Raw genomic sequence first — 7,904 nt, 5'->3', positions numbered from 1 at the left:
AAACGAAAGGTTTTCCAAGCTGACAAACAAAATAGCAATGATACTACGTGAAAATGATTCTAATTACTTGATGACCTGTTTCTATCCCGGACGTTTATCTCAACGACTATACTTATGCCATATAGAAATATAGAAATATATACATATACGTATACATACATACATGTATATGTGTAAATAATGTGAAAACAGGTCGATGTGATTAGAGATGTTTACGAGTTTTTTGGTTCTTCTGTTTCTCGTCGATGCCAAAAAAAGAATTACGTATATATATATATCTTGAAATTTGTCATCGCAGATTAAACTTTGGTACGTACGTTAAGTCGCTGTACGAGAACGCTGCAATTTCCAACGATTATTTCGATTATTCCTAATTACGCTCTCCCTCTTCTTTCATACGGTTTTTCCTATCTCGTGTTCTTTTACTTCTTTTTCCTTACGTCAATCCAACGTGCCATCGTCTCCTAGTAAATAACATTAAGACTATACAAAACGAATTTGAGTTACGTAAAATGTAGTAACGCTTCGATGGCTTGATTCGTGTAAAAGAAGCTTAACTGTCTCCTCCAATCCATTGTATACCTTAATCTCGTAGCAGCTCAGTATTTATTAGTCAATTATCAGTGTCACTAGTCAATAGGGAGCGGAAAGCGAGTTGTAAAACGTTTAGGAACGAGGAAGGGAGAGAAGGGAAAGGGAAAATAGAAGGAAAGACAAGAAGAAGGGGAAGGAAGAGAATCACACAGGTATATTGTGGCATTTTGTTGAGTTGAGTTGAACGAAGAAAGCGATATCCGGTTGTCATATCTTTTTGAAAGTATGTAAAATGTATGTGTATATATAATATATGTATGGGGAACACATGCATATGTATATGTATGTACACATAGAGAGTTCTATAATGTGCCCTTATAAACGATATCCCACCAGAACGAGAGAGAAAAAAAATTGAAAAAGATAAAGAAAAAAAAAATGTTGATCTACGTTTTTTATGAATACTTAGTTTTTACTTCGATATACATTATATAAAATAAGATAAGAATGAAATGAAAAGGTATGTGTATATATATATATGTGTGTGTGTGTTATGTACATGTATATGTGCTGTATACATATTCAACATTCACACTCTCAATGGCGCAAGATTTTTCAATCACGTTAAATGTAGGCTGCTCCTATGATTGTAAAAGAGAATTAAAACAGGGAAAGAAAAAAGAACGAAACGATATGGAACAGAAGTAAAATTGTAGAAAATAAACATTGTTTATAAACTGTGCACAACTATATTCTCTTTTTTCTTTCTTCCTTCCATTTGATTTCCACGCTTCCGTCTCTGCCGTCCTTTCTTTTGTCGATGGTGGTAATTGTAAAAAAAAAAAAAAATCGTAACGAGAAATTGACTGTGCCGTAACTTATTTTTTAACGAACTTACAAATATAATAATCGACGTTACCGGTATCGTTTAATAATAAATTCAACGATGGTTCTTGAATCGTACTCCCCTTTTTTCAATTTCAAAACAAATTTAATGTACGGAAATTCGTTATCGATGGTTTTTCTATAAAATTGGAAAGTTTATTTGAAAGAGGAAAGGAATAAGAATAGGTAGAAAAATTGTTGACGAACTGCACAAGGGTTATTCAATGTATTACGCGTTTATTTTGTACGTGACTCGGACTCCCATTGCAATTCTACGAATTGCAACACGCATTCCACGATATCTCGTGCCACTTTGTGTCGGTATTTTGCCGTTTATAACCTTTGATTTCCGGTCTTATCGAGCTGCAATTAAAACTGTTTTGAAGAACATGACAAATGCGAATAGATCGAAGGGGTTACGGATAACGATAATTAAATCGGCCGTTACTGGAGGCTAGATACACTTGCAAATCTGGTGAAATTCATGTCGATATCAGAATAGAGAAAATATACTTTGAGTTTTATAATTTTCCTTCTATACGAGCTTCTTAAAATCAGCGATTTTTTCAATTGATTTCAAGTTACAATTATAACGTTTCTATCATAATATTTTGTACTCTGTGATTCAAATGGTTTAAATAAAAAATCGGATGTCGTATTAGTACGATAATGGTGATTGTTTAATTTATTGATATGATCTATAGATTTTTCATTGGACCATTTAACTGGGGATACTATCGCTGAATAATAAATTTTACTGAGAATGATGAAACGTTTGAAGCAATTATTGTCATAAGGTATTAGAAGATAAGATATTACGATCATATTTATTACATATCGAATATAGAAATGAATATAGAATATAAAAATGCAAATAATTTAATTCAACGATTATTATACATTCATTTATTCATATTTATAATAAATAATTTCAAAAGATTCGATAAACTATAGCGATACGATGCTATCGGAATTGGACGAAATTTTGAATAATTTAAGGACCAGTTCAAATGAACAAATTATCAAGAGAACTAGAAGAGAATTATCAATGACACGAGCATAATTCCAAAGACTACCAGATAGCGTACAGTGCCATGAAAAACAAAATATTATATGACAAACTTATCGTTCAATCGTCTTTTCGGAAGTATGGTAGACATATATGAATTAAATGGAAATAAAGCAAGGAATATCAAACATAAAACATACAAAATAGAAATATACAAATAGTACGCATAATAAAGGCGTACATACAATAATATTCATCAAATATATGATATAATAGTTATATACACGTAACTTGCAAATAAAATCACAGAAAGCATCAAATACCTCATAGCGTCCAATCCAGTCGTGTTCGAAGGAAAAACGTACTTACTTACAAGCTTCTCGAAGCAACGGAGTACAATGGCACGCTTTGAAACGTGGGCCACGCCAATCTTGCTCGAAATATCCAAATATTTTCATTAGAGGTGAACGATGCCGGCAGAAAGAGGGTGGGCCGTGCGATTTTCACGGTCGTTGAAGAATCGTTTTCAGGGTTCTTTTTCACGAACAAACGGAAACGTATAGAGGGAGAGAGAGAGAGAGAGAGAGAGAGAAAGAGAGATGACAACAGTATTTATTAGCCAGTAGTAGCCGATGTGCATGCCTTGGAGGAGCCGGTCAATGCGGCACTGCCGTATAAAAAGCCGGATTACATGGTGTCCATTTCAGGGTGTACAAGAAGCTGGTGTTTGCGGTAAGTCTTCCACGTAGAAGAGCTTGGCCCTCGGCCGTGTACAACTCGGTCGAAGCATTATCTTCGCTGTTTTGCCGATTCAATTGTGTGTGCGAAGAAAGGCGGCGTTTAACAAGAGTTTAATAAAAGGCAAACAGTGGGGTCGTCGGTTTTCCTCGTCCTTGTTCTTCAACGTTTATCCTCTCTCTTTCTATCTCTTTCTCTCTCTTCTTCTTTTCTCCCATCTTACTCTGTTCCCTCTCGTCGATTCACTTGGATCGCTTTTCCTTCATCGCTTCTCTGTTTCTCATTTCATCTTCGTTGGATTCGCTCGGTTTTTCTTTCTTCTTTCACGGTTCTTCTTGCTCCAAGGGATTATGTAGCTGGGCAAAACACGAAGTTTCAAAGATCGAGAGAGAGAGAGAGAGAGAGAGAGAGAGAGAGAGAGAGAGAGAGAGAGAGAGAGAGAGACAGACAGACAGACAGACAGAAAGGGAGAGGAAGAAATAGGAAAAGAAAGATTGGGAAAAAAGAATCGCAGCTGTCACGCACGGGTGGTTCTATCGAAAACTGATTCGTTCTTTGCCCGTTTTTCTATCTTGCTCTTGGAAATCCGTGCGGATAGACGCATTTTCGTTTGGAGCGCGCGCGCACGCAGCTGAGCCTCCTGCTCGTTTGAAGCGTGCCCGAAGAGAAGAAAGGGCCACGAAAGAGAAGAAAGGGCCTTTATAATTTGGATTTATGCGTGTAATGTGGTATACTATGTGAACTTAAGAGGCAGAACGTCGAAGTATTTAACGATAGAGATATAAGTACAAAATAATTTCCGTATGCAAATATCCTATATTTTACGATATAGTTCACGATCTCTCACGAACTCAAGGATATTAAACAGAATGGAAATTCATACCGTTCCGGTAACAACAGAAATTCCATTAGCCAGTTCATTCATTGACAATTTATTCCATTCGTTCATCTAACAATCCCTCTGGATTATTTAATTCTTATTTGTATTCTATATTCTACGAGATACATATTTGGCAAGGTAAGATAATCGCAACAGTTCCAATGTAATTACATTTGAATTAGAGATGACGTAATTCTAAAATGTTTAATGTAATACGTATTTTAGTATTCTCTACCTTCTTCTATACTCTGCATTGATCTACACAATGAATTATATCTATCGCGTACGACTTAGAAAATGTAGAACTTAACGCGAAATATCGCGAAAAAGAATTTAATTTAACGTTAATACGTCGGTCGTGTAAACATCTGTCTCGCGGCAAAACAGCAAAGGGTAGGCAAAGTAAGTCAGTAACTCAGTAGAAATCCGCCGGGGGCTAACCGGATCGATCAACTCTGATGTAATTATCCAAACGTTGAATTTTTTATCGCGGTGAAACAATAACGTATTTTCAGGCCAAACAACATCGCGGTACCGAGACGCGGAAAGCGGCGGAACAGCTCCGCCGCATTTCCCTCGTCTGTTTCTCTTTTCTTTCTCCCTTTCTCTCTCTTTCTCTTTCTCTTTATCTCTGTTTACGTAACGTGTAATAGAATAATCTGCGTTACGAGAGTGCCACCGCGGGGCAAACGACGTTCACATCTTTGTTTTTCGCTCAGAGATTCGCGCGCTTCCGAGGACATTTCGACCCGATAACGCGTTATCCGGTCTGATTTTACCGTACGGAATAATAACAATCACAACCGGGAAAATCCTTCCTTTTTTTCCCCTCTCTCTTCTCTTTTCCTCCGATATTCTCGCGAAACCGTGAATATAGATTACTCTCCTCTGATCGATAAGAGGAAAATATATTTCCTCTTGGACGATGATACTCTTTTCCGGGCGGAGGGAAAAGAATTGGTTTTGTACTGGTTTCAAATTTCTTCCGTTTTGTAAATAAATCGTAACACGATTTGGAAAATGGTAATGAAAGTAAAATTTTTCTTAATGAAATGATATGAAAAGAAACGTTTGGAGCTGATATTTGTATAAATGGATTCGTATAACGCGAAATGTGCGTATATCTCACAATGTTCATAGGTTTTATCGCATACTGTAATTTTGATTTGTAATTTTCTTGTAGAATGACTTTTGCTGAGCTACAGTGACTGCTGCATGATTTTCAGTATAATTTAGTATTATATATATTTATTATATTATATATTATATTCTGCAGAGAATTATCTATTATATATGTATCATAGTCTATTACGCATATAAAGGGTGTCCCATTTGAAATTTCGCATGTTATTATTTCCCAAACTACAGCTCGCTTAAAATATGTTACAAATAAAACTTACCCTGTTTCGGGAAGGTCATCTTACGTTGATCACAAATCTTCTCCAGGTGGACGTACTTTTAAAATTTCAAGATGATCTTTGATACGGAACTAATATGTCTTTATTTAAGTAGGCGCGTAGCCCGTTCCGTGACGAATTCGCCAAATTTCGATATATTGGTGTTCTAAGGTCATTCAAGGTCTTTTATTGCGGTCCAAAACTTACCTCCGTCTAAAAAATTGTTCCTTATCGTACGTATTCAAAAGGATGTTCTTGGACGTCAATACAATTATTTACTCTATCCTAAACAACATCTCGGAAGTGATAGAACTAATTCTCCCAAACTCATCACATTCTCTCAAAGCCACAAGCATATCGACAATTTCGCTAGGTGTATAGCGAGCCATCGTAAATTAAATCGTTATCGAAAAGCAGCGCACTTAATACTATTTGCAATAACACTGATTCCCTCGAAGCAACTGTGACACAAAATGGGGATATCTAGCAACAGATTATCCCCCGTCTATAATTAAACATAACGATAAATCACATCATTAATGTGATATCGATTCATATTTACATCCGAATCTACGCAATACGTATTCTGGAAAATTAAATGTTAGTGACACTCAGCAAAGGTAATTTGAACGGTAATACATAACCTATAATGACCTTAAATGATCTTGGGACCCAACATATTACAGGTTGACGAATCCGTCACGAAACGGGTTACACGCTTACTTAAATACAACTCTGTATAAAAAGGCATAGGTCACCTTGAAATCTCGAAACCACAAGATTTGTGATAAATAATTGCGTGAGAAACTTCAGATGGGACACTCTGTATACGTTGCGCTTTAGAGAAAACGTTGCACAAGTATAGTATATATATGTCTAAAGGAAGGTAATATTTTTAATATACAGGGTGTCCCACTAGTGTCCCAGGTAAAGGTGGACGCTTAAGTATCTCCTTTGTTTTTAATGAAAAATGTTTATAGCACGAATTAAACGATGACGAGTGAAACGAAGAAAAAGCTCTTCGTTTACTCGTGTTTTCTTCAATTTTGTCAAGCTCGTGGTCATTTTCTTCTGTTGGAATATGCCTGTTATACGGCGAGAGAGTAGAACGTAGTAAGCGCCTAAATACTTATACGAACAATCGTGTATATAAATAGCTGAAAACTTGCATTGAAAAGTCATAAATGTATAAATAATTTAAGAATGTAAAAAATTACAGGTACGTGAATGATTCTATATAACAGTTTTATCTAAATTACATTATTCATTTTCCTTATACAAAGATCGATTTTCATAAGACGAACGTGATTAAGTACGAAATACTTTTATTGGCTGGAATAGACACTGCGAGAATGGTACACCGGCGTAAAGTTTTTGGGAGGGTCTTTAGGGCTGCAAAGAATAAGGTAATCCAGCACTACATGGAAACCACATTGCGCTTTGGAAAGCACAAGTCGTAGAATCAACAAATCCACCGGGATTAGATAACATCCCTTGGGATTGCTGGCCCTTCGTTTATCCTCCACCGAATCCTGAAGGGCCCGTCTTGTTGTCCCATCGGGTTATTGGTATCACTTAACGAAATCCGCGCCGAAATAGCTTTAAAAGCCCTGCCACCGAAGTTATAAAATTCGATTCGGTTTCTCAAACCGCATCACCGTATATCCAAAAAAAGCTGATTTTGTAAAAAAAAATTTCAAAATCTCGCATATATTGTTTATGAATCACTGAATTTATAAATTACATTCTATCTTGATCTCGCTTTTTTATTGCTTTTATCTTTTAATTTCAAATCGAATTCCAGGAATTTTCCCTATTTGTATAAATTTATGTAAAAAAGTGGGACAAAGTTTATATAATTCTAATTCTCTTATATATCTGTTTCTACGTTTGATACTGTGGCTATAAATAGACCTTAAAACGTCAACGCGCAATTGGAAATTCTGACATTTAAAATATTAAATCCCCTGCATCGGACCATTATTGAAACATCACCTTTCGAATAACATAACGTAATCAATAGAATATAATAAATATAATAAACAGAAGATATTCCTCGCCACAAATTTTATAATTATAAAACACGATGAAAATAGTAAATAATCCTGAGATTGCACAACTAGTTTTCTCCACTTCTAAGTTATCTCCATATCGAACGACTTCATAAATATTTCCGATTGAAAACAATTTTAATAGACTTTAGAGAAACGTTAACATATTCCGTTACATGCTATTCTCCTTTAAAACCACTTATGCTTTTTGCAATGTCAATCAATCATGGTTATCGAGCAGCCCTATGTACGAACGGAAGCATCGACCGAGCGGCTCGATTTCGCTCGATTCCCAGTAACAACGAAACGCCTTGTATATTCGACAAAATCGAAGTTGATTTTTCCGCCGCTATAAGGCCATCACAGCAACGCTTTTTTCATCCATTTTCTTCCCTCACCCCCGTCTATTT

The 7,904-nt window shown here is 35.9% G+C and overlaps 1 long non-coding RNA gene across 1 annotated transcript; it reads right to left on the bottom strand.

Moving 5' to 3' along the window:
* Positions 1-623: 623 nt before the first annotated feature.
* Positions 624-6,052, bottom strand: LOC122568275. Its single transcript, XR_006317035.1, has 2 exons — positions 5,447-6,052; positions 624-3,522 (listed from the first exon to the last, which is right to left on the bottom strand). It is a non-coding gene; the product is annotated as an uncharacterized LOC122568275 (long non-coding RNA).
* Between the last annotated feature and the right edge of the window lie 1,852 nt (positions 6,053-7,904).

Source organism: Bombus pyrosoma, linkage group LG6 (assembly GCF_014825855.1).
Source record: "Bombus pyrosoma isolate SC7728 linkage group LG6, ASM1482585v1, whole genome shotgun sequence".
Taxonomy (NCBI): Eukaryota; Metazoa; Arthropoda; class Insecta; order Hymenoptera; family Apidae; genus Bombus; species Bombus pyrosoma.
Note: the sequence above shows the minus strand (reverse complement) of the source record. Positions and strands in the feature narration are given on the sequence as shown.